Raw genomic sequence first — 27460 nt, forward strand, 5'->3', positions numbered from 1 at the left:
AGTAAGAACTCACTATACTCTGTACATTACAATAGAGCGAGTTCTCCATATCGTCGTGCTCTTCTTCTCGCACTCTCTCTCGTGTCGCACTTTCGCTCGTACTCCTTCAACTGGTATCAGAGCTCAGATCGAGGCTCGTGGCAGCACTGCAGGAAGCTAGAGTCACTTGCTAAGATTGGAGTGATATTCGACAGGCGAAGACACGGCCCCATATCCTGTGGGAGAACCCAAAGGGCCTAGTGTTCTCAGAATTTCATTCTGAGGTCATCTCGACCACCGTTCGGCTTCGACAAAGTTCTACGCAGGCCATTTTCAACTACGTGGTCTTGGCGGGTGCAGATTTGACTCTGCAAATTTAGGGTTTCGGCCTACGACTACAGGTGCTGAGGATATCTGCACTTCCAGAGTGCTGATTTGTGGTTGTCTACACATCGAAGGACGGGTCACAGTTCTTGGAGACGTTTCACATACGACACGGGCGCATCTACACACAGACTGTAGGCAACATCCACTAGTTCATCAGGTAGCTTGTGTTTGCTTGCTTGATATTCCAGATTTCATCCTGACATTGCAGGTACTTCCACATGGGATGTATTGTCAGAGATGATGTATGTCTGTTGAGGGTTTGCTGGCTGTGAGTCACGCAGCAAACAACCGCCGCGCGGTTACAACATACAATGGGAAATTTGTGGATGTATGACTTTGTGGGAAGTCTATGTATTGTCAGATTTACTGCAGCCTTTGTTGAGGGTCGAGTGAGGTTTTATTGAGCTGGGGGATTCTCGAATGTTGAGATCATTTCGGTGATACAGGTCTTGGAGCGATCCCTCGAGCACCCTTAGATAGGCAGCTAGGATGTATTGACTGTGAGTTAGACAGGTGGGATTGCATCTTTGCTTTACTGCCATTCAAGCATTGTCGCACTCTATGCTTACAGGACAGTGACAGGACAGTGAGAGACAGTACAGGTGCAGGACAGGTTTACCCACAGCTTACAGTGTTAGAGAGACAATGGTTTTTTGAGCTGTTTTTTGGTCTTTTTTTTTAGTACACCAGAGCCATTTTACAAAGGAGACTCTGGATCATAGGACACTGCTCTTTACAATATCAAGAAGCTGGATGGAACTAATTTCCCATTGTGGAAGAAGCAGATTTGGCACGTGTTGGTACAAAAGAAGTAGATAAAACCTATAAAGCTCAAGGGGATAAAACCAGAAGATATGGACGAAGCTGAATGGAGAAAAATGGATGAATTGGCACTTTCTACCATTATGCTGACTTTGGTAGAAAGCGTTTACTTCAATGTAGCAGACGAGATGTCGGCTTATCAAGAATGGACAAAGCTGAGTGATCTTTATGAGAAGCAGAGTGCATCTTCACAGGTATACTGGCTTTAGAAGCTTGTTGACTTGAAGATGAAATAAGGGACCCCTATGTCCAATCATCTGAATGAATTCAACACCATCTACAGTCAGTTGTCAGCTCAAGGTGTCAAGTTTGATGAACCTGTTAGAGCTATGTTCTTGTTGGTCACATTGCCAAAACGTTGGGACACTTTTCGCACAGCTTTGAGTAATTCTGCACCTCTAGATGGTTTGACCATAGAAGGTGTAGAAGGAAGTCTGCTTACTGAAGAAACCAACAGAAAGACAATGGACAAAGGCAAATGAACAGCCTTAGTTGTCTGGGCAAGGACCAAAGAAAAGTACAAAGGTGGAAAGAGGGATCAGTCTCGTAGCAAGTCCCGCAGTGCTAAAGGCAAGAGTGACATAGAATGCTACCATTGTGGCAAGAAGGGTCACATCAAAAGAGACTGTAGAGAATGGAAAGCAGAAAAAGGCAAAGAGAAAGCAGAAGACCATGGTGAGAAGAACAAGTCCTCAGTGAAGATTCAAGAAATAAATGTGACAAACACTGTTGCAGAGGATGAAAGTCTAGTGTCAGGAGACATCTACTTCTTGAAGAATACAATGCACTCGGCTCTTCTTACAACATCATGGACATGCACTGAGTGAGTGACTGGATTATAGACTCACGGGCATCAGTTCATGTGTCTCCAAACAAGGAGTGGTTTACCTCTATGTGACCACTAAAGATCATGTTCGGCTAGGCAATGGGCAGACATGTGAGATCTTAGGTGTTGGAGATGTTCAATTGAAGTTTCAGAATGGCTCTTCTTTCACGCAAAAAATGTGAGACATGTTCCCGCTATTACAAAGAGCTTGATCATCACAGGCTTACTTGATGATGCTGGAAACGTCACCACTTTTGGACAAAACATGTGGAAGATATCCAAGGGTTCTATGACAGTAGCACATGGTAAGCAAACACACCATCCACATAAGCATAGAAGCACTAGAAGAGATACACAGTTGGCACTTGTTCATAGTGATTTGTGTGGACCTATGCCTAACCTATCTCTAGGGAGAGCTTCTTACTTTATGACATTTATAGATTGATTACTCGAGGAAAGTATGGGTTTACTTTCTCAAGCACAAGGATGAAGCTTTTACTGTTTTCAAAACGTTTGTGACACTTGTGGAGAATTAGAGTGGCAAGAAGCTTAAATGCTTAGGCACTGACAATGGTGGAGAGTATGTTTCAAAGGCCTTTCAGGACTTTTGTGAGTCCAAAGGTATAAAACATGTACTTACTGCTCCTTACAATCCTCCTCAAAATGGTGTTGCTGAGAGAATGAATAGGACCATACAAGAGAAGTTCAGAAGTATGTTGTCATGCACAACTGCCAAATGGGTTTTGGACTGAAGTTGTATCAGCAGCTATTCATCTTATGAATAGATCTCCTAGAAAGGTTTTGCAGAAGGATTCAGTGGCAGAGATGGTATGGTCAGGAAAAATGTCCTCATACAAGCATCTCAGAATCTTTGGTTGTGAGGCATATACTCATGTTCCAAAGGAATTTAGGAACAAACTTGAGCCAAAGATGGGGTACAGACTTTGGGATCCCGAATCCAGAAAGTTTATCCGCAGCAATGATGTTCACTTTAATGAAGACAAATATCATTCTAAACAAGAGAGGGTTGAGGAGATTAGAAGAGTTGTCTTCCAAGAAGATGGACCTGCACGTGCAACACAAAATGTCAGGGCTCAAGAGGAGCAAGGACAGGATAGAGTGGAGCCACAGGTTGTGGCTGAGCCTCAGCCACCTATTGTGAGTAGATCTAGACGTATCACGCGACCTCCTGATAGGTTTGTTCCATTTATGAACTATGTCATGTTGACTGATTGCAATGAGCCTTCATGTTACAAGGAAGCAGTGCAAATGAAGGATTCCGGGAATTGGCAATTGGCCATGCAGTCAGAGATGACAGCTCTGCATAAAAACCAGACATGGAAGCTAGTTAAATTACCACATGGCAAAAAGCCTCTACCTTGTAAATGGGTTTACAGGTATAAGATCACCGCTCATGATAGCCAGCCAAAGTACAAAGCAAGGATTGTTGCCAAGGGCTTTAAGCAAGAACAAGGCATTGACTTTGATGAAGTCTTCTCTCCGGTGGTCAATATGACTACATTGAGATGCTTTCTTGCATTGGTTGCCATATTAGATTTGGTGTTGCACCAAATGGATGTCAAGACAGCGTTCTTGCATCGTGATTTAGATGCGGAAATTTACATACAGCAGCCAAAAGGGTTTGTTGAGAAAGGCAAGGAAGATTTGGTATGCGAGTTGTTAAAGAGTCTTTATGGATTAAAACAATCACCGAGGGCATGTTACCATAAGTTCCACAAGTTTATGCTTTCTCAAGGCTACAAACGTAGTGAGTTCGATCACTGTCTATATACAAAGAAGGCTAGGGATGGCAGTTGGCTGATCCTTATTTTATATGTGGATGACATGTTGATTGCTGGCAAGCACTTGGAAGAAATTTCAGCTTTGAAGTCAAAGATGGAAAAATCGTTTGACATGAAAGACATGGGTGAGGCAAGTCATATACTTGGTATGCGCATTGAGAGAGACAGATCAAAGAAGTTGATTTGGTTATCTCAAACAAAGTATATTGACAAGGTTTTGCAACGTTTCAATATGGAGAAGGGAAAGGCATTGAGTGTTCCATTGCGACCATATGTGAAACTTAGCAAACAAGAATGTCATGTGTCTGAGGAAGAACAGGCTGAAATGGATAAGATTCCATATGCGTCTACAGTGGGTAGTTTGATGTATGCAATGATTGCTACTCGCCCAAACATTGCATTTGCAGTGGGAGTAGTAAGTCGATACATGTCAAACGTAGGCAAGAAACATTGGGAGGCAGTGAAAGGAATATTGAGATACCTGAAAGCTACAAAGAGTATGCGTATATGCCATGGGAGTCAGGAGCTAAGTGTAAAGGATTTTACAGACTCAGATTATGCCGGTGACTTAGACAACCAAAGGTCTACGTCAGGGTATGTCTTTACATTGGCTGGTGGAGCAATATCATGGCGTTCTAGATTACAAGACTATGTTACTCAGTCTAGTACAGAGGTTGAATATGTTGCAGCATTAGAGGCATGCAAAGAATCAATTTGGCTTAATCGACTAGTAACAGATTTGGGAATCAAAGAAGAGATGCCTATGTTATATTGTGGTAGTAGTGAGAGTGCTATACAATTGGCTCGCAATCCAGTTTATCACTCAAAGACAAAGAATGTGGATGTGAAGTATCACTTCATCACGGAAATGCTCGAGGACAAGCAAATTCATCTTGTCAAAGTTCACACCATAGAAAATCCTGCTGATCTACTTACAAAAGGACTTCCCTCAGAGAGATTTGCACATTTTTGCAAGCAATTAGGTGTAGGGTAGTACATCACTTCTCTACATCTCTTGTATATTAGCTTGTATAGTAGCTTCTCTCACACTTAAATTACCACATTGGACTTTAAGTGCGAGGTTGTTGGGCTATAAAGACCAATGTGGTCGCCCAGGTAAGTGGGCGGGCCGCCAGGTATATACACATATTCTTTTGTAAAAACCTAATAAGAACTCACTATACTCTGTACATTACAATAGAGCGAGTTCACCATATCGTCATGCTCTTCTTCTCGCACTCTCTCTCGCGTCGCACTTACGCTCGTACTCCTTCACATTGGTCCTCTCCATCCACCTCCAAAACAGCTTTGCATAGTGCCACACCAAGGCACATACCCAATTGCATAACCAAAATGCCATCAACATGCTTCCACCACTCCAAGCATTTCTTGACAAACTGCCCACTTGCAACAAAGCACCTTAAAGAACACCAAATAGAGCACCTTCCTGCTCACCATCCTGCTCAATCAACACTTGCGGCGTACCTAACCCTCCCTCCCATCCATATAAAGCTAGATCCTCATTTAGCAGATCCTGTACCTACTCAACAGCATGCAGAGTGCGCCCATATTCAATTGCTCCTCTGTTGTATCAAAAATCTACAAAAAAATTCATCAATACAAAGATCTCTTTCTCTATCTTTTAGTGTCGATCTCTATTATTCTGTTCCTGTGACAATTGGTATCAGAGTAAGCGGTTGATTCTGGACATGGAAGGATACGTGAGGGAGGATGAAGGAGCAAGAAGACCTGATTCGGAAACTACGAGAAGATCTGGAACAAGAAAATTGAGAGCGTGTTGGGGCTCTGTGAGGCAAAGCAGCACGAGAGCCTGATATCTATGTGGACCTTGATAGCCAACATAAAGTCAAAAACCATGCTAATCCACCAGGAAACAATGATCATCGTGGAGGCACTGGGGCACCTGGCGGTGGTGATAGTGGTGATGGTGGGAATGGTGGTGGTGAACGTAGAGGTCGTCAACGCGAAAAAGAAACGATGAAGATATGGGAGAAGCGACAACCAAATCATTCTTAACGAAGGCTAACCTTAAAGATTTTGATGGCATAAGAAAGATATGCGAAGATTTAGAAGCGTGGATTGAAGAACTCAAAGATTTGGATTATACTTTCAATATTGAGAGCACGACAACGAGACTTCAAATTCTCGAGCAAGGTGATTGATAAGACAATACATACCAAGATGGCCCAATTGGAGACTTTTGGCGACGCGTACGATAAAGGTAAGTCATCTACACCTTCTTTGTGATGTTTTATGTCTTTGATACGTCTTTTGAAAGCTTTTGTGATTGAATTTATGCGTAAAATTTGAGATTTAAATTTGAATTTCTTAATTGATTTGGATAGTATTCATTGCTTCTTATCTTCTAAATTGATTGAGAAATTAAACTTGAAACTAAATCGAGAAGTTAAAAGACTTGTGGACTTAACCAGTGGTAATAATAGTTTCACGAAAGAGTTAGTAGAAAATTTATTTTTTTTCTTTGAAGAGTCGGAAGCATAAAGATTATTTCTATATCATAAACATTGATATGCATGATGTTATCATTGGTATCAATTAGATGATTGAAAATCACGTTTTGATTGATTGTTAAGAAAGAAAAAGATGATGATAAATCACACTCTTCGTGGAAAGAAAGAGATTCTAAATCTGGTTTGGCCATAGAATTGATAAGGTGACTTAGATAAGAGTGTGAGACGTTTCTTGTGTTTGCTAATGAGATTAAAGAAGAATCTGGGGATAAACAAAAAGAGACAAATCCAGAATTTTTAGAGGATCTCTTACATGAATTTAACACTAGGTTGGTAATGGGACACTTTTATGTCCTTGGACACTTTTATGTCCTGTGAAGTGACCATTTTCCTTGAATTATGTCAAGAGTTTCAAAATGGATTTTGAGGTGCTATCTGTCTAGAAAGTTGTCTCATGAGCTGAAAAAAACTCGACATTTTTTTGGAATATCAATTCCATCTTTAACCTTGTCCTTGCACAACATTTCACAACCTAAACTGTGTGAAAAAACGGGTCCTGTTTTTGGCTTTTTTCAACTTTTTGCCACTATATCACTCTAGAATTCATGTTTGTGAGGTCTATAATGCTAGAGAATTATCTTTAGTAGTCCTCAACATGTCCTGATGCTTCTAGGGAGAAATCAATGTTAAAGTTGTAACTTATGACCAAATTACAAAAATTATCAAATCTTGTTTTTTAGCCAGTTTTAGCTCTTCTATGATTTTTTTGGTGGCTTTCATGATATCCAAATGCAGTTTTGATTTTCTATGTCGCATATCGTGACATAAAGCTAATATTCCTTGAGTTTTGGGGCACCTAATACCCTATTTTGCATAGTAGACAACGATGGTTGATTTTTTCAATTATAGAAGAAAACGAAACATTCTAGTATATCAAGTATAGCTTTTTCAATATTGTTAGTTTTTTGTGACAACTACATGCATTTTTTAGGTAGTAACCATATCTAGTCATAAGGATCAAAGTTGGCTAGATATTGAATAGGTTCTATGGGATTCTACAACTCATAATGTTGAACCCAGTTTTTTCATGTTTGTTGTATTTAGCACTTCATCTTTGTTCCCAAGATTCCCCTTGGTAAGAGATGTATTATTCTTTTGACATGCTCCATGGCTCCTTATGAACCTAAAGGACAATAGGGAACTAAGAAAACATGCATATATTATTTGTATTGAGCGTGGCTATAGAAACTTCTTTGATGATAGGTTTGCAGAATGGTAAAAATTCAAACTTTTTTGTACCTATTTCTTTTGGCAAAAACAAAAAATAGTGAGTGAGAAGCAATCATATGTTCTGATCACCAACCCATTGAAGTTAACTAGGGATTTTATCTCAAGTCCTACAAAAATCCCTAATCTTATTTTTATGCAACAAAACATAAGAAATGACTGTTTTGATGAAAATGTACTGGTCCATCAGCTTTGGAGGCTTGGTGTGACCAAAAGATGAGAAATTTTACAAGTTTCTTATTTTTTCCATGTGTAGTAGGCCTTGAACTATAACCTCATGAAAGGATTTTACAAAATGAGTGGATCTACTATGGTTTTGGAGGTTTTTTTCAAAACCCTGAAAGGACACTTTTATGTCCTGTTAGGTTACCAACCTAGTGTTAAGGATGTGTTTTCGGACGATCTTCCTGGTATGCCTCTGCCTAGAGCGGTAGACCATGCCATAGATCTAGGGATTAAACAAACAAACCATTAAGAACAAATATCCTCTTCCTCAGATAGATGAAATGCTTAGCCATTTGAGTGGTGCCACAATATTTTCAAAGGTCAACCTTCATTCTGGCTACCATCAAATCTGCATTAAGGCCGAGGATATTCCAAAGACTGCTTTTCGTACACGTTATGGGCATTATGAATTTACAGTTCTTGCTTTTGGGTTGACTAATGCACCAGCAACTTTCATGTGCTTGATGAATAATATTTTTCACGCGTATCTTGATGACTTCATTCTGGTATTCTTGGATGATATTTTTGTGTATTCTAAGAATGAAGAAGATCATGCATTGCATTTAAAGAAAACATTTGAGGTTTTGCGTGAACATAGATTGTATGCCAAAGCAAGTAAGTGTTCTTTTGCAAAGGATCAGATTGTGTATTTGGGAAGAGTGATTTCTAAAGAGGGGATTCACATAGATCTTGACAAAGTTAATACTATTGTGGAGTGGCCAACACCTAAGTCATTTAGGGATGTGAGAAGCTTTATGGGTCTAGCACAATATGAGAGAGCACACATTAAAGATTTCTCTAAGATAGCAAGTCCTCTGACCGAATTGACCAAGAAAGACAAGGGTTTTGTGTGGACTTCTAGCTGTGAGACTTCTTTTGAGACCTTGAAGGCTAAAATAGCGGAAAATTGTGTTTTAAAGGTTCCTGAGATGGGCAAACCATTTGTTGTGTCCTGTGACGCTAGTGGTGAACAATTAGGTTGTGTTTTGACACAAGAAGGAAGAGTGGTTGCATATGAGTTTAGGAAATTAAGAGGACATGAATTGAACTATGCAACACATGATCTAGAATTGCTTGCTCTTATTCATGCATTGAAACATTTGTGTCATCTTTTGCTTGGTGTCAAATTTGAATTGCGTACTAACCATCAAAGCTTGAAGTATATTTTACTCAACCATTGTTAAACAATAGACAAAGGAGATGGATTGAATTTCTTGCTGAGTATGATTTTGATTTGAAGTATTTGTGTGGAAAAGAAAATAAAGTTGCAGATGCATTGAGTCGTAGGTCCATGTGTAATTTGTTGACTGTTGTGCGGTCCAATTTGATTGATGAGATACATGCTGAAGTTGAAAATTATTCTTTTTAGATGACTATTTTGAAATTTTTGTGTGAGAATATTGGTGAGATGTATGAGAACAGATATCACTTGTATAAGGGAAATATGTATTATTATGACCGCTTGTGTATTCCTGCAAATTCTGCTTTTAAGAGTCAAATTCTGCATGAGTGTCATAATTCACCTTTTTCTGGTCATCCTGGATTGAATAAGACATATGAAAAGATTAAAAGTTCATTCTTTTGGCCGCGTATGAAATTGGATGTTAAGAACTATGTGTGTGAATTCTTTCAATGTCAACAAGTTAAGATTGAACATAAGAGGATACTGGTGACCTTCAACCCTTAGACATTTCTTTATAGAAGTGGGAGTCTACATCCATGGAATTTATCATTATACTTCCTACTACTCGTGGAGGGTATGATTCGATCTTTGTGGCGGTAGATAGACTCACAAAACAAGCTCACTTCTTTCCTGAAAAAATAATTGATACTGCATTGACCATTGCACACGTGTTTGTGAAAGAGATATTTCGTTTGCATGGTATGCCCAAGAGTATAGTGTCTGACCGAGATTCTAAGTTCACTTCTCATTTCTAGAGAGCGACTTTTGACTCTATAGGTACCGAGTTACGCATGTCTAGTGCTTTTAATGCTCAAAATGATGGGGAAACGGAGAGAGTGAATCGTATTTTAGAAGATATGTTACGAATGTATATCAATGAAAACCAATCTAATTGGAATGAATATCTGCCTATTAGGATGACCCTGTTTGAGGCAATGTATGGCTACAACTGTCCCACACCTATTAATTTTCTTAACTCGAGGAATAAAGTAGAACTATCACGTCAGATACTTGAGAAAATGGATAGCGAGTTGGCCAAAATCTGGGGAATATTAGAGAAGCTCAAAAGAGACATAAATTGTATTATGACAAGAAACATCTTGTTGTGGAGTATGAAACTGGTGATATGGTTTTCTTAAAGGTCATTCTTGATAAGTCTCATTTGATTCTTGGAAAGGATAGAAGATTGTCTCCACGATTTTCTGGGCCATTTAAAATTTTGAAGCACATTGGTTCATTAGCTTACAAATTGGAATTGCCTTCTCATGTTAAAGTGCATCTTGTACTTCATGTGAGTTACTGAAAAAATATGTTCCTAATGTGCATCATGTTTTATAGGACAACTCTAAGTTGAAAGATGACGGAACATTGACTGTAGAACCAGACTTAGTGCTAGATAGGCGTGTTAAACATATGAGAAATAAAGACATTGTGGAAGTTTTGGTTAAGTGGCAAAACTATCCAGTAGATGATGCATCATGGATTGATCTTAGTGTTTTGCAAAGAGAATTTTCCTCTCTTTCTAACTCTGAGGACAGAGTTAATTTTGATAAGGGGAGAATGTAATAGGACTAGTTTTTGAAGTTCTTAAAGTCGAAAAGAATGTAGTAGGGCATATCTTTCGTTTAGCACGATTTGAAAGATTGTTGAATAGTCTATTAAATAGAGCTTATATCAATGAGTTCGAGATATTAAGAGAGAACATATATTATTTTTCTAAATAATACACTAAAGACGTACTTGATAAAGATTAATGAATAACTGATAGTCTGTTTATGAAATAAAAAATTGAGTTTTTTATTAATATCAATGTTTTATATTTATGTGTTTTAGCTTAAAATGCATGGGTAGGCTTAAAATAAGTTGAAAAAGTAGTGGAGACCCAAAAATAGAGGTTTTAAGAGTCGCGACCTAAAAGTTACGCTTTCAACCAAAAAAGGATGTTTTTTGCAATTCTGTCCGCGATGTCTTGTAGAATAGACCTATTCCCGTCGTTTTGAGTACATGGATTGCTCCGTTCTGAGTTCGTTTGTAAAAGTTATGATGAAAACAAACAGAAGGCAGCACCAATGTAAGAGACACAGGGACAGACAGACATACAACATCATACAACCCTCCCTACTATCAACCAAGAAGTGGATTTGTTTCTTCATGATATACTCTTATAGTGACATACTGGCAGCTTCGAAATGATATTGCACGCGAATCTCCGTTGATGCCTTTCCTGGCTTTCTCTAGCGCACACGGAGCAGCAAAACCAAGGAATCACCGTGGTTTTGAATGCGGATGGACTCAACTCCCTTTCACTGCTCTAACCACCTGAGCACGTAGCTTTCATTGATTCCTACATTACGCCTGTAATTAGAATACAAAACATTCGACCCCCTCCCAGCCCCTTCCCCATCTCAAGCCCTGCTGAGGGTGACCTTACCTCCCACGTGCGTGCATCAGCGTCTGTTGCTCGAGGCATCCACCCGTAATTTTTTTTTTTATATCTCATTTTCCTCCATCCACCCATATCTTTTCAAGGCATCTCATGAGATTCTTATATCTTTTCTTTTTTTGAAATCGTAGTCACATACTATTGTAATTGAGATTATGAAGGTATATAATTATCTTCTTTTACTTTGATTATCATGTTGAGTTGGTTGCACGAGTATGTTATTTTGGCTATTTTGTAGGCGATGCAGAAATCAATGTGTGAAACACGATCTGTGCAAAGTGTCGTAATAAAAATCTAACCTTCACGGATCGCTTAGCGATCACGTTCTTATCTTATTCTCGCAGGTATACTTGGTGGGAAAATCGAGTTGACTGAATGCTTAAAAAGCGACTATTTTGAGAAGTCGCAAGCTTTTCAAAGAAAAGAAGGATAAAAGCACGATGGATGGTGCGCTTGGGGATCATTCATAGATCTCCTCTTCTGCGAGTGCGAGTGCGAGTGAGACGCTGCACGTAACCGGACTGAAGCTCGGGGGTGGTCGGGAGGTTAGAGCTTCATACAATGGAGTGCGCCCATATTCAATTGCTCCTCTATTGTATCAAAACTCTACAAAAAAATGCATCAATACAAAGATCTCTTTCTCTATCTTTTGTTGTCGATCTCTATTATTATGTTCCTGAGAGAGAGAGAGAGAGAGAGAGAGAGAAAGAGAGAGAGAAATGTGTGTGTGTGTAGGAAATCAAAGAGAGAGAGAGGGAAATTGGGACTTACAGAAGTTCCCAGATTGTATCCCAGTTTTGATAGTTAGATTGAGTAGATGGTTGATTTTGGAACTTTAGGGTTTGAGAAGTTGTAAGGTATATATACCACTTTTTGACCTTAATGAAAAACCTTTTGTCATTTTAAAAACAAGTTTGAAGTCTGTGAGTGAGCGTACTGTGTACGAGAGAGAGAGAGTGAGAGCTTTGTCTTGACGCTACGTGTGCTACGGTGGTTGGAATCGAGTGTAGAGAAGTGCAGCGTGTTGCCCCCGACTAGAGCTACACGCCGATACCAATATTGCGCGCGTACGGTCCGGCTTTGGGAGCTCCTTCTACGAGCTTCATCGGTTGTTTGGGTGAGCCTACGTTATCTGATTTTGCATTGCAGCATATCCACGCGTTCACATTGAGTAGAACTACACATCTTAGGCACTTCAGATTTCGGAAACGAAAGACCTGAACGTTTTTGGCCAAAATCCTACGTGTTTCTGCACCGGGTGTTTTGGGTCGTGATTTTGGTTCATAAACCTTAGGGAGAGCGGCCTATAGGTATTAGTACGGTCTCCCTCAAGTTCTATGGTGTTTTGAAAGTGTTTGATGGGTGTTTGGCTCTAGCAAGCGTTGTACGAAGTTTCCTCTTTTATACTCTTGAAGGCTGTGACTTAGACAATTGGTAGAGACCTCTGTAGGAATTAGTTAGGAGTCGGTCGAGTGTAGGTTGACACCTTATGCTAGCTTCCACGTGCCTGCGGGCCGAGGTTCATCCTTAGCTGACATTACTTGTTAGGTGAGTTCTCGTTGTGCTGACGTCCGTCGTGGCGTATCCGTCCAACATTGGCGCCGTTGCCGGGGACGAAAACCTTAGGTAGGTGACCGAGACTAATCCTTGAGGATTGGGATTTTTGGCTTGCCAAGAGTCTCGCTTTACATTTAGATAGGATCAGAGGGTGGAGGACTCTCTAGGTCTTAGAGGGAGTTTAGGAAGCGTGTGTCTGGCCTAGATCCTTTGACTTAGGTAGTCGAGTTCTAGGGTAGAGTTGGAGTGGTGAGAAGCGGTGAGAGGTGAGATTGAGAGTCAGGAGAGGCCAAAAAGCAACCAAAAACACCATTATCACCATTTCTTCATGATAGGTAGGAGTAGAGTAAGTAGGACATCATGATTCAGATCTAGAGCATTTCATGCATGTACACTTGCTTGGTAGAATCATTACAAGTTTGTAAAAGACGCAAAAAGACACAAAAGTGTGGTTGAAAGATTAAGTGGGGTACAAAAGTTACTGTGAGTGTTTCTGATACATCTACAGAGCATCAGGAGTATTCCTGTCAGAAAAAACATTAATTTTAAGCTAGGAGACATCCTACACATAGGATGTCTACAGGCCAATCTGGGAGAAATTTTGGGATTTTGAGTTGACCAGTGTGTTCAGAAGGTAGGGTTAACCCTAATTTCAACTCGAAAGGGGTAATTTGGCCATATCTTTACAGAATAAGGCCAGATAGGCTGAAATTGCTTGACATCCTACCCAAATAGTGCCAAAACTTAAATTTGAGACCAAAACCATAAGATGGCTGCATGAGTGTGTCTTGCATGATATACTGAGTGACTAAAAGGGGTTTCACCTCATTTGGGTAAGAAAATTGGGTTCAAAGTGGACTTTAGCATTTTTGACTGAAAAAGAAAAAACAGCTGAATTTTGGGACTTTTGACATCCAAATCAAAATCTAAGCATACCACTGGGATACTGACATCAAGGGGAATCTATGGGACAAATCTGGGGTCAAACACGCCAAAAAGACATCCTACGCGTAGGATGTCTTCTGAGTGATTTGGGACTCCAAACTAAATTTTGAATATACCAAAGTGATCAGCAGCTCAAGGGGAGCTTGAGCCTTGAGTTTAAAGCCATTCTGAAGAAAAAGACATCCTACGCGTAGGATATCTCATGCAAGATAATGAAGCCAGAATTTGACTTTGAGCATTGTAAGGTGTTGTATAGCCTAAGGCAAGCCTGCTAGTAAATTTTGGTCCAATTTGGAGTTGATTAGACTGATCAATACCATCAATAGGCTGTCGGAACAGATTTCTGACTCATTGACCATCTAATAGGTGTCCAAATAAAAAAGTAAAAGCAACTGTAAGCTCAGCACAACAAAGGGAAACATAGTGTAAAAATCTAGGCAAAACACAGCAGGAGACATCCTACGCGTAGGATGTCTACTGGGGCATACTGCAGAGAAAATTTGACCTGGCCTAGACAGTGAGGTTCCATTTGGCTTAAGGGTTCCAGAATTTCATTCAAAAGTGAATTTGGACCTTGTTTGCCCATTTGACGAAGCAAGGACTGAATTCATACTTTTTTGCGTAAATTGGCCAACATCAGAGGGAAGTACTGTTTCATATTAGTACACCTAATCTAGAACATTAGCAATGTATAAAATACACTAGTGGTTGAGATTAACTCTCCAGTCATACCAATCATTACTAACATAACCTCTAGCAGATAAATGTTTTGATTCAATTGCCAAAATTAAAATGCTTGTGTACAGGTATATTCAGCAACAAAGCAAGAAGTTGTGCAGAAACTGGCCCATTGGCAGGTGAGTGGTTGAATTTGTGATAAATTGCATTGATAAATTTGATGAATTTAAGATCAGGAAGATACATTGTTAGAGACCAGAAGGTGGCAGGTGACCAAGGTAGCTTAGTGTCCACCGAAGAGAGTGTAACTCAGGCAAGGCTAGATCCTCTAGCACCGATTATTGAGAAGGTAGTGATACTGACACTTCGTCAGACAGATCTTTCTTCATGATGGGTAGTCAACAGCCAGAAGGTTTCACCTATGATGGACCTATGCGAGGAGGAAGCACCTCCCAAAATCCTTTGAATGAGTCTAGGCTCACGATGATCTTCTTAGAGGAAACAAACTCAAGAGGATCCCTAGTCTATTCTGACTATCGAGGCCGCAAGTGCATTTGTATCGAAGAGAGGTCAGCACAAATATTGGAGATAATCCGAGTGTATGATGATGGAGATAGATTCCGAGACGAAAAGGGGAACCGCAATTTAATAGTTAGTAACCGCTGAAGATTACAACAGATATGGAGATAACATGGCGCAAGGGAAAATGGTTTCAGAAACTCAAGAATCGCCACGAAACATTGATCGGCCCGGAGCTATTTTTATGTATGGTAGAAAACAACCAGGATTCCAACTTATAACAAGAACGTGGGAATCTATAAACATGAGAGTGAGGGTATTGTCTCTTACTTTCGCAGCAAAGAACCATATGTAAACGAACTAAGCAAAGACAAGGTTCTTTACTTATTCTCTTATGAAATTGCTACGGGGAAGGGCATAGTTTTTGTTGATAGATACGGGCGAGAATACCAACGTATTCTCCCAGAGGAAGTAGAAAGAGCAACAGGTCCAGGAGCATCAGCATATACCCCTGAGGAAATGCCGAGAGCTTCCCACACCCCTAGCAGGTCAACGAATCCATTTTCAGATGAGTATGACACTACCTCACATTCCACCAGACCGCAATCATTCAACAACCAAGAGCAACCAGCAAACCATCCATCATTGCAGGCATGGCTTCAAGAGAGTGCAACAATGGAACTAGACCGAAACCGAGATGGTTATCAAGTCGCATGAGGGCTCAGGGATTTGCATGAACCACCACACTATTCAAGGTATCAAGAAGAGAGTACGCCAAAAGCACAAGGGTCAACAGAGCCTGGGGGACCACCCATCAAACAAGTGCGAAGAGAAGAACCACCTCCAGCGAGAACCGTTAGAAATTATGGCTTAGGAGCACCGTTAGGAGAAGAACCAGCCTATTACAGAAGGCCTGAGGAGGAGGTATATCGACTTGGACGGGGTGATCCAATGATGAGGTTTGTAGACCATCGCACAATTAGACCTTCTCAAGTGCAAAAATGGGTAAACAAAAAATACACAGGAAACAGAGACCCAAGGGATCATGTAGCAGCCTTTGTGCGTGTAATTAGAGCCGAGGAGGTGTTAGATTTTCCTACCCAATTTGCAGGGTTTGGACTAACCCTAGAGGATGATGCTGGAACTTGGTTTGACTCTGTGGAGCGTAGAGACTTTGAGTCGATGGAGGAAGTTTTTGACGAGTTTATTGAGGAATTCTCTCAAAGGGGAATAGCTCATACTACCGTCTCACAAATCCATAAATTCAACCAAAAAGATGGAGAATCTGTACGGAAGGAAGTCCTAAGACTAAAAAGATATGTTAAGTTCTGTCCTGTTGAAGAATTGCCAACTCAATCCTGACTTATGCTGATATTCATCCAAGGACTAAGGAATGAAGATCTCCAGAAAGACTTACATATGAAGAGGAGCACAACGTTGAATGAGTTGACCAAGGAGGCTCTATACCTTGTGGACAATTGTGCGGTCTACAAAGAAGGGGAGTTCAAGGACCTTGATGACGATTCATCTTCATAGAAAAGTGGGAGCAAGTCTTCCAAGACAACACTGAAAGGAGAAATAGTGGTAAACTAGGAGCAGCTCGTAGGTGAAGTGCTAAAAAAGATCAACTTGTACGCCAAACCCCAGGCTAAACAGCCCAAGTGGTGTGCTATTGAACAAAAATGGACAAACCATGGGACCGAGGAATGTTATTATAACAAGGGATATGTGAGAGAGAGACCTTACGCTCCCCAAGCTCTAGTAGCTTTCCCTCAAGTTCCACCGATGCCCAGATATCAAGCAGGCAACTTACCAAGACTTGTAGGTGTAGAAAGACCACAACCGGTGTTGGGGAAACAACCACCCCTACCAGGTTTATGACCAGTTGATATAAGATACACACCAACGGTAACTGAATCAGAAGAAAAGGCTTTGGTGCCTATGCATGCATATTATGAAGATCCCAATGGATATTCCGCAAACCGTGTCTATTATGCACCAGAAAAATCCTTGACATGAGAACCATGGAGCATGATAGGGAATCAAGTACCACCAACTGCTGCACAGGCCGCAGGAGAAGGAAGATATAGCTTATATGAACGAACATTGTTGTTCATAGCCAATGGAGGCATGGGAGGACAGAGACAGGCTTACCAGCAAAGAGGGTTTCAAGGAGCACCTCAAAAACCCAAGGGACCCTATTACAAGTGTGGCGGAGACCATTGGCTGAGAGACTGTCCTCATGATGAAATCACTTAGAGTCAATGCGTATGCCCAGAATGTGGAATTACTCATTTGATTCCCGATTGTCCTAAAAACCCGAGCAAATGGGCAAAATCCACCTTGAACCTATTAGAAACAGTACCTTCTAGTGGAGGATCGGAGAATGAAACAATCATACTTATTCAGGCTGTAACACGAGTCCAAGACTAGAGAAGGACAACTGAACCCATAATAGAAGAACCAAAAACCGATGCCCAAAGTTCAGAAACAAAAAATAAAAGAAGCACTTGGAAAGCTAGAAAGGTGCGTAGGAAAGCCAGGAAAGAACGAGAGCAAACAGCCCTATCCGATGAGTTGAAACATACAAAGAACAGATTGGAGCGGTTAGAGGATGTGGCTAGCTTAAGCTCACACACCACAGCAGCCATAGCACCCCAGGAAATAACAGAGCCCAAAAGTGCAGGATCAGGAGGATCTGTACTGGTAGACAAGGTAAACGAGAAGCTGGATGCATTGCTAAAAGCTTATGAAGCTCGACTTAAAAACAACCAAACGTAAGAGCATAGGTGGATGACTTATCCATATGCAGAAATATAAAAACAGAGGTTGGATATGTGTAAAAAGATGATCGAGACGGCTCAATCATTGATGGAAGACCCGTTGGGTAAACTGACAAATTGTCATGACGCACTAGCTCCAATCCCTATCCAACCATCATTAGAGAAACATGAACAGACAAAGGAAAGACTCACTAATGATTATGAGTCGAGGGGAGAGCCTATCATAGTGCCAAATACCACCTATGGGGCAAGTGACAGGGTCCATCCTAAAATATTGGAAAAAATGGGTAAGGACGGTAACGGTCTAGATGATCTGTGGAAGCAAATTCGAGAGGCCAACGAGGCTAATAGGATGAGTAACCACATGAATAGCACGAGAAAAGAAAAGAACGTGATCTTACCTCCTATTGAATACTTTGAGGCAAGATCACAAATGAACTTTGAGATACATTCACAAGGGGGAGACCAAGGATCTATTAGTTCGGGGCACAACCAACCAGACTCTTTGAGAACTTTATCCTCTTACTTGGGAGAATATAAAGCTAAGTCGGAAGTGAGAGCAATCCCATCTCAAAGACTTTTTTCTAACAAGGTGATGGATTCGCAAGGATTGATTGAGTTGTTATCCACCCCGGTGGCATGCACAATCACGTTAGCAGAACTCCTAAGGTTAAGGCCAAACATGTGGACCACAGTAGGAACATGCCTAGAAAAATTTGGAGTGAAAGACCCCACCTTGAAGCTCCAAGAAGAAATTAGGGAGTTGGACAGACCTAACCTAAACACTAGGCCGGTACCATTGAATAAAGTTGGAGAATATTACGAGGGAGAAGACGGAAACATGACGCTACCAGAAGAATTCCAAGGAGTAGTTTCCAAAGCTATTCTTGACAGTGGAGCGGGAGTTGCTATCGCCACCAAGGAAATCTGGAAAAAATGGGGAAAACGAGATCTGAGGGCTACCAGAATGAAACTGCAATTGGCAGATGGGTTCATGGAAAAGCCTCTAGTACTCTTAGAAAAAGTAATTGTCACTTCGTGAAGAATCGAGTATGAGCATACATTTGCAATAGTCGATTTTGACAAAAAGAACAATTATGAGATAATCTTGGGGACGACCATTCATGCGACAACTAAAGATGGTCCAAGATTGGGGTTATGACCAAATATACCTCAGACATGGCGAGAGGACAACTAAAATACACGTGAAAGACCATAGTTACAAAGATGTAAACCAAACACCAGTGGAAGAGTTTGTCTCGGCTACAATAGCAGGATCGGAACTACCAGCATGGTTAGGGCAACCAAAAGAGCTATGGATGTGCGGAGCTTCACATTGTGGAAGCTTAAGAAAAGAGGAATGCATCTTAGAAAGAGCAATTGAGGACAAGGAGTATATTCGGAACCTTTCCCTAAAGATGCCTTGGAATAAATTAGAATGGGAACAGATACTGGCAACGTTAGATGTCTGTACCATTACTGATAGTCCAACAACAAAATTTTGCGATAAGGATGGCTACGATGTGCTACCATATTACATGGTAAGCGTTGTATCACAAAAAGAGACGGTAAAACCTCTAGAACTAGAAGAGTTTTACAACTCCTCTGAACAATTGGAAGTAAATGATGATGCAGATAATGAGTGTTCAGACACCTCAAGTGAGCGTGGAAATGAAGCTGAGAAGATCAAGTTTTATGATTTTTCTAATCAACACCCTAGACGCCAAGAACGCTATAGGAGGAAAAGAGCAGGAAAGAAAGCGAGAGAGAGCATGATGCCCAGGAAAAAAGGTAAAACTCACTATTTGATGCTTGTAAAAGCAGAGGATTGTGTAAAAGATCAAATATCAGGAAAATTCTCAGAAAATCAAAAAGAAAGAACGCGAGAAGAAATAAAACAGCTAAGAAAAGCTAAAACCGAAACAAAATCTAAAAAAAAAAAGAAATGACAAAATACCAAGAGTGGACCAAACTGGAGCGTAAACAGAAATACCAAGAACTGAAACGGTCTTTGAGAGAGATATGGACTACTGAAGAAGATAGTGATGGTAAAGGGGAGTCAGAAAAGAGCAACATGAATGTACTAGCACACAATCGGAAATTTACTATCCAAGATAGAAAAATCATTATGACACCTCCAATCAGGGAGAAAACCAACCAAGAATCTTACGATGGGCCTGAAAAAGCAAAAAGAATAGACCTCGTAGAACCAGGTGAAAAACCTCAGCCGATCTATATAGCTAACGATTTAGAGCCTGAGGAAGAAGCACAACTAACACAGCTTCTCACGAAGTATAAAGATGTGTTCGCTTGGTCCTATAAAGACCTCAAAGGAGTTGATCCATTGATATGCTAGCATACAATTCCTTTAAAATCATATGCAAAACCTAGCAAACAACATCCTTATACATATAATGACACATTTGCTAAACGAATCAAGGAAGAGATTGATAAACTGATGGAAGCGGAATTCATCTATGAGATTGAACATACAGATTGGGTGTCACCCATTGTGGTAGTTCCCAAAAAGAATGGAAAATTGCGAGTGTGTGTAAACCTCAAGAAGGTGAATGCAGCAACCATAAGGGATAATTATCCCTTGCCAATCACAGAACATGTAGTGGAGCGAGTGACCGGGAAACGGGAATATACCTTTTTGGATGGGTTTTCATCATACAACCAACTGGCAATAGCAAGCGAGGATACACACAAAACAGCATTTTCTAAAGAATGGGAGATTTATGCATATCGAGTTATTCCATTTGGCTTAACAAATGCACCAACCACTTTCCAGAGGTTAATGACTCACTCTTTCAAGGAATACCTAAGAATATTCTTAGGAATTTACATGGATGACCTGTGTGTACACTCTCTTGTGCGAGAGGAACATATTGACCATTTGTAAAAGGTCTTTGAAAAGTGCAGAACATATCGAATCTGCCTAAACCCGGAAAAGTGTGTATTTATGGTTAATCAAGGACGAATCTTAGGACACATTGTCTCAAGAAACGGCATAACCACAGACCTAGACAAAGTCAAAGTCATTGTAGACCTGCCCAGGCCTACTAGTGCGAAACAAGTGCAATCCTTCATGGGGCACTGCGGTTACTATCGAAGATTCATATACATGTATGCAATTATTGCACAACCTCTGTATCTTTTGCTAGTCAATTTCGAATGGACCGAGGAGTGCGAAACTTCATTCCAAAAACTGATGGAAAACCTTATATCATCACCTCTACTAAAGGCACCAGATTGGGAAAAGATATTCCATGTGCACATTGAAGCTTCAACATATGCCATTGGAAGTATTCTAGCTCAACCTTGAGACGGAACAATGGATTTTCCGGTTTGCTATGCAAGCCGACAATTAAACAGTGCAGAAAAGAACTACACAACCACCAAGTGGGAAGGGTAAGAAATGATTCATGCTGTAAAGAAATTTCGGCATTATTTGCTTGCAAACAAATTTGTGTTCTTCACGGATCATCAAGCTCTTTTGTACCTAGTAAATAAACCTTGCAGTACAGGGAGAATCGTAAGCTGGTTTATTATATTGCTAGAATTTGACTTCACAGTCGTAGTCAAAAAGGGCAAAACCCATCTACAAGCAGATCATCTTTCAAGAATACACAACAGGGAAGTTCTTGAAGGGGTAGATGATGACATACCATATGCTTATCTTTTCAACATTGAAATGGTACCCAAATGGTCTCAGAAGATTGTCAGCATTCTTTCCTTTGGAAGTGAGTTTGATAAAACGGAATGAAAATCCAAACAGCAAACAATTCGACAAACAAAAAACTTCCATTTGATAGCAGGATGGCTATATCATCTTGAATCTGACCTAATCCTACGATTATGTATAAATCCGGAAGAATTTGAGTGCTACCTTGAAGAGGCACATGTCCAGGGTTGTGCATTTCATTGTTCAATAGTGAAAACACACAAGAGACTAAAACAATTAGGGGTTTATTGGCCAACTATGTATGCGGATACACATTCTTATGTTACCAATTGTACAATATGTAGTGCCAAACGCCCAGTGGATCACGCAAATTTGTTTCAGGTGAACATAGCACTTGCATGGAGTCAATATATCATTGACTTCCTAACCACTAGGACGTTTCCTAAGAACATTACAAGAGCACGAGAAAAAGCTATAGAGCTGGAAGCTCGTGACTTTCAGTTAATTGGGAATCAACTCTATAAGCGGGGAAAGGAAAATCAACTTAAAATCTGTGCAAGTGAAAGCGAATACCTGCTGATTCTAGAACATGCACATAGTGGAATAAGTGGAGGCCATTTTTTGGGCGATAAGAGGGCAAAAATTGTCTTTACCGCAAGAATTTGGTGGCCTACATTGCACATGGATGCCGACGAGTTTGTAAAGCGTTGTGATGCGTGTCAACGCACCAAGATACCAATAAAAAGAGATGAGAAGCCATTAAGGCCAATGATGGGGGCAAGGGCATTTGCAAAATGGGGCATTGATTTTGTGGGACCTATATCACCCCCTGCATATCGCACCCATACCCAATACATCATTGTGGCTATGCACTATCTCACAAAATGGGTCGAAGCCAGGGTCGAAGCCAAAGCAACACAAAAAGTTGATGCACGCACCACGGCACAATTTTTGTATGAGAATGTTTTTGTACGTTACGGGTTACCAATAGAAATTGTCAGTGACTGTGGAACACACATTCTCAATGAAGTCATTGAATATCTACTAGAGGAATTCATGGTCATACATAGGAAATGAGCACCATACCATCCACATGCCAATGGGCAATGGGCAAAGCTGAGGCCACAAATAAAACACTATGCACGGTTCTCACTATGATAGTGTCAAAATCAAGAACAGATTGGGATCAACAACTACACTCAACACTATGGGCATACAGGGTAGCTTACAAAACATCAATAGGAACAACCCCATACAACATGGTGTTTGGCCTAAATGCTATACTACCCATCGAATTTTTGATCCCGACTCTACGAGTAGCAACAAGCTTGGAATGGACAGGGAATGAACTCTCTTCAAGGATTAATGATCTTGAAAAGCTAGATGAACTCCTCTTACGAGCTGTCGCTTCAATCTATGCTAAAAAGAGAAGACAAAAGGAATATTTTGACAAACATGTGCGCACCAAAGAGTTCAAAATAGGTGATTACGTACTTGTTTATACCTTGAAGCAACATTTCAAGAAACTGAAAAAGCGAGGGATGGGACCATTTGTGATTCATGATCTATCACAAAGTGGAGCTGTCAAGCTTGCTACATTAGCAGGTGAAGAAATGCCAAACTGGATTAGTTGGTGTCGACTGAGGAGATATCACCTACCACTCACATAGAAGATGCTCCAACAAATTCATCAAGGAAAGCAAAGACTAAAGGAAAAAGAGAGAGTAAGGGAGGAAGCTCAAGCCAAAGCACAAGAACGCATTGCAAAAAGACGGCTGCTGCGACAACAACAACAAGGTAAACCACCATTGAGAATCAATGCCATTCGACTGATGACGTTGGAGGAGGAAACGATAGAGCCAATAATTACAGTCAAAGTGGGCAACAATCAAGTTGAATCAACAAACTTGCTTGATTCGGGTGCTCAATCAAATTTGATCTCTTACGGATTATACCAACAGCTCAAAGTCACAGATCAACTTCATCCTACTCCACAAGTGCTAGAAAGTAGCACATTGCACCCATTGAAAACCTTAGGATGGACTATATTGCATGTACAGCTACATCAGTATATTTACCCACACAAGTTCTATGTGGTGACAGATGAAAGAACACAACACCCAATGATGCTACGGAAACCTTGGCAAAAATCATACAATGTACAGATAGATTGGAAAGCAAAGGCAGTCAAAATTCAACATGAACATGAACAATAGGTGATAGATTTTGCTCAACAATACCATCATAATCAACTGCAAGCCATTTAATCAATGGCAAAAAAGACAAAAGCACAAATGCCATCAAAGATCAACATGAAACCTGAGACCAACAACCAGGTAAAAGCCAACCATGCTAATTACAGATAGCTGAAGTCACCGGCCACAATCCAAAAATCTAAACTACCAAAACAAGGTAAACAAGTATGGATGCGGAAGGATAGAAATGCCATGGTGGGAAAAACAACAATGTAACAACCGGATTCCAACAAAGTAGATGGTTCAACCCCCAACCAAGGGAATAAAACATATGTGGATACCAAAGAAAATGCTTAGCAATAATCCAAAGGTCACTCACATTTTGACACCAAAGTACAAGACCAAGGAGCTCCCTACGGTACGAGCAACAATGGAAAGTAGACATCTGCATGTCAACAAGGAGGACCGATATTTGTGGATGTCGATGAAAGACAGACTAGTGGCAACCAAGAAAGTGCCAAACCTTCTACAAATGAAGGCGGCAACAAAATACCAATGGAAATCCAAGGCCATAAGGCCCATAGCTATTACATCACAGCCAATTCTATCCTCAAGAACACGGACGACTCCATCAACAGTGTTGGCAAAGCAATTTTCTCTTGCCAAAAGGACAATTAAACAGAGAGCAGTAGAGTTACATCTGCTACTGACAAAGAAAACAGGAAGCCTCGACAACGAATGCCAATAAGCACGTTGCTTATTCCCTTCTCTTGCACATCATTAATTTTTCCATGCATTGACCGAGTATGCATAAAATAGGGCCACATTAATTGGACACGGCATTATCACAACTTTTTTAACCTATGCACGGACACATACTCTGAGGCGAAAACCCGCCGTCCGGGAGGACTCCGACTAGGAGGGGGGGAGGCATTCTAAAATGCTTAAACCAATAACAAAAAACAACAAAATAAGGGCACGATTTTCGACTATTTTAAGGGGTGACGTTTGATTGAAAATTTTCTAGAGTAACCCAAGTATATATGCCCTTATACAGCATGAAGCTACAGGTATAGGGGGCCAACGCCAAATCAAGCCCCTAGGTGTGTGTATATAAGTATAAATAGCCATTTTTCAGGCAAAATATTGGTAAAACAGAGAAATCCGGCCATAAAAATTTCATGTGAGTATACATACTGTGTTGCGGTGATGTTTGTGATCTATTATGATTTTTGGGTATTTTTTGGGTTTGATTTGTTATTTTCCTTTTAATTTTACTAATTTTTGGCAAAAAAACTTCAAAAATACAAAAAGCAGGTGAAAAACAGTCGTAATGAAAAAAAAATATGGGGATGACTAGTGACTAAAGGACAACCTATGGTACAGTGGGGGTGCAATTATGAGACTGGAGCGGAAAGCGTGTTTTGGCCAGGTTACCGAAATGACAAATTTCTGGTAAACAGAGGAAATGGAGTCCAAGTCAAGAAATTTTTGAGCCTAAACTGCATCTCGCAGGAAGATAGGAGCACATGTCAAATTTCATGAAAAATGGTTGGAGGACCTCCATTATAAGAAATTTTCACCCCATTTTTAGCTCATTCTCACTATTGACTTTGTGGAGAGAGCTTCTGCCACCTAGAGCGGACAACCTTCCAGCAGCTTCTATGATGCGCACGTCTACCCGACGAGCTCCAGACATGAGAGGATCTATGGCAGCCTCGAAGTCACCGGCAAAGAAGAAAAGAATGACAATCAAAGACTATCAGGACGAGGTGGAACCTTTTGTCATTCCAGAGGGAACACTAAAGCCCACCAGCACCTGGATACAGGAAGATTTGTTAGATTCAAATGACCTAAAGATCTACAAGGGAGTGTTCAAAGACAATGAAGGCAATGTAATAGAGCTACCAATGCTGCCAAGAGAGCTCAATGAATTTGTCCGAAGCAAGATGGCTGGCTACTTAGAGAAAATTGACCTCCATAACTATTTTGAAGCAATACCAGCAGGGGTGGACGTCAAAAGAGTATGGGATTTTGTAACAAGCATCAAAGAGGATGGAGTGGCCAAGGTGACAGATTTGCAAGGCAGACCCGATACAGAGATCATAATCACGGAGCGAGTTGTAGCCCATGCACTAGATCTCTCCAATCAGGGAGACAATGTGACAAAAACTATGGATGAAGTTAAGGTGTACAAAGAGAAAAAGGCAAATTACACCTTTGAAGACATTGCCAACCCAAAGGTGGCAATCATGAGCCAATTGTACAACCAGTACTTCCACATGTGCACGAAGAGGCCACAGAAGTACAAGATGCGCCAGGTGCAAATGCCACAACGTTTACTTGGGCAATGACAAAAGGCACCCCAAAGATAATCAACTATGCAGCATACATACATGACAGCTTGGTAAAAATGGGCAACAAAAAGCCAACCTACATAGTACTAGGAGAAATGATAACCAAGGTGGTTTATGTAGCACTACACGCTAAAGGAAGGTGGCCTGATCCCCCATCTCAGAATGATTGGTTGAGAGTAAAAGAAGACAAAGAAGACGAGCCACAACGAGCACCAAGGGTGTCTACGAGGTTGAAGAGATGGCTAGAGCCAGTTGCAGAGGAGCAACCTGACAAGAAGAAAGGAAAAATGGAATCTGCTCAAGTGTCGGCCAAAGAGACAAGATCACAAAAAGCAGCAAGACTCGAGAGGCTGATGGAGAGTTTCCGAGCAGAAAGAGCCCTCAAGGGTGATTTAAACGAACTATGGAAACCATCTCTAGAGTCTATGTCCCGATCATCCAGAAGGGTGCACAGGGACCGCTTTGAAGATTATATCAAGAATTTCGAGATTCTTGATGCTGTAGCGGAAAACATTCCCCATGTCCCTTTCACCGACGAAGAAGTGGAGCAGATAAGGCAAACATTGCTAGATGAACAAGAAAGCCAAGAAAGGGAAAGAAAAACGAAAGCAAACAGGGAGTTAAAGGGAAAACCTGCAGCTTTACCAGATAGCCCTAAACCCAGCCCGCATCCATCACCACCGCCTAGCAGCACCCACCAGAAGATAAGGAGGCTGAGGACAAACAAGAAGAAGACCAAGCTGAGAGAGCAAGAGCAAAGGCAAGAACCTGAGCCAAAGAAAGAGGCCAAGCCTGAGTCTGAGCAAAAAGGATTAGAGGAGGCATATTATGCATTTTTGGACCTGCTAGGTGCAGGCTATACAAGGGAAGAAGCCGCCACAGTCGCATTCAACTTGGCAAGCACAGGGAATAAAGAACAGATGCCAGTCATCCGGCTAGTGGAGCTAAAGGAAATTTCCATCAACACGGTAGATCTGCACCCGCCCTCTAATGATTGGGACGTGGTGATGACAATGCTAGCTAGAATACGAGCACAATCTATGGCATCAGACGAAGAAATGATAACTCTAAAGGCCACTGAAGAAAAGACCAAGATGGAAAGGGATTATCTGCAAACACAAAGCCAAGGGCTAAAAGAGAGAGAAGCTGACCTCCAGGCCATCTTGGAAACGGCTCTACAAAATTGCCAAGCAAAGGAAGAAGCAAATGAGGTAGCAGCAAAAAGAATACAAGCAGCTAAAGAAGAGTGTCTGCAGCTCAGCAAGTCATTGCGAGATGCTGAAAGAGAACGG

Source organism: Adiantum capillus-veneris, chromosome 20 (genome assembly GCF_014529385.1).
Source record: "Adiantum capillus-veneris isolate H3 chromosome 20, ASM1452938v2, whole genome shotgun sequence".
Lineage (NCBI taxonomy): Eukaryota > Viridiplantae > Streptophyta > Polypodiopsida > Polypodiales > Pteridaceae > Adiantum > Adiantum capillus-veneris.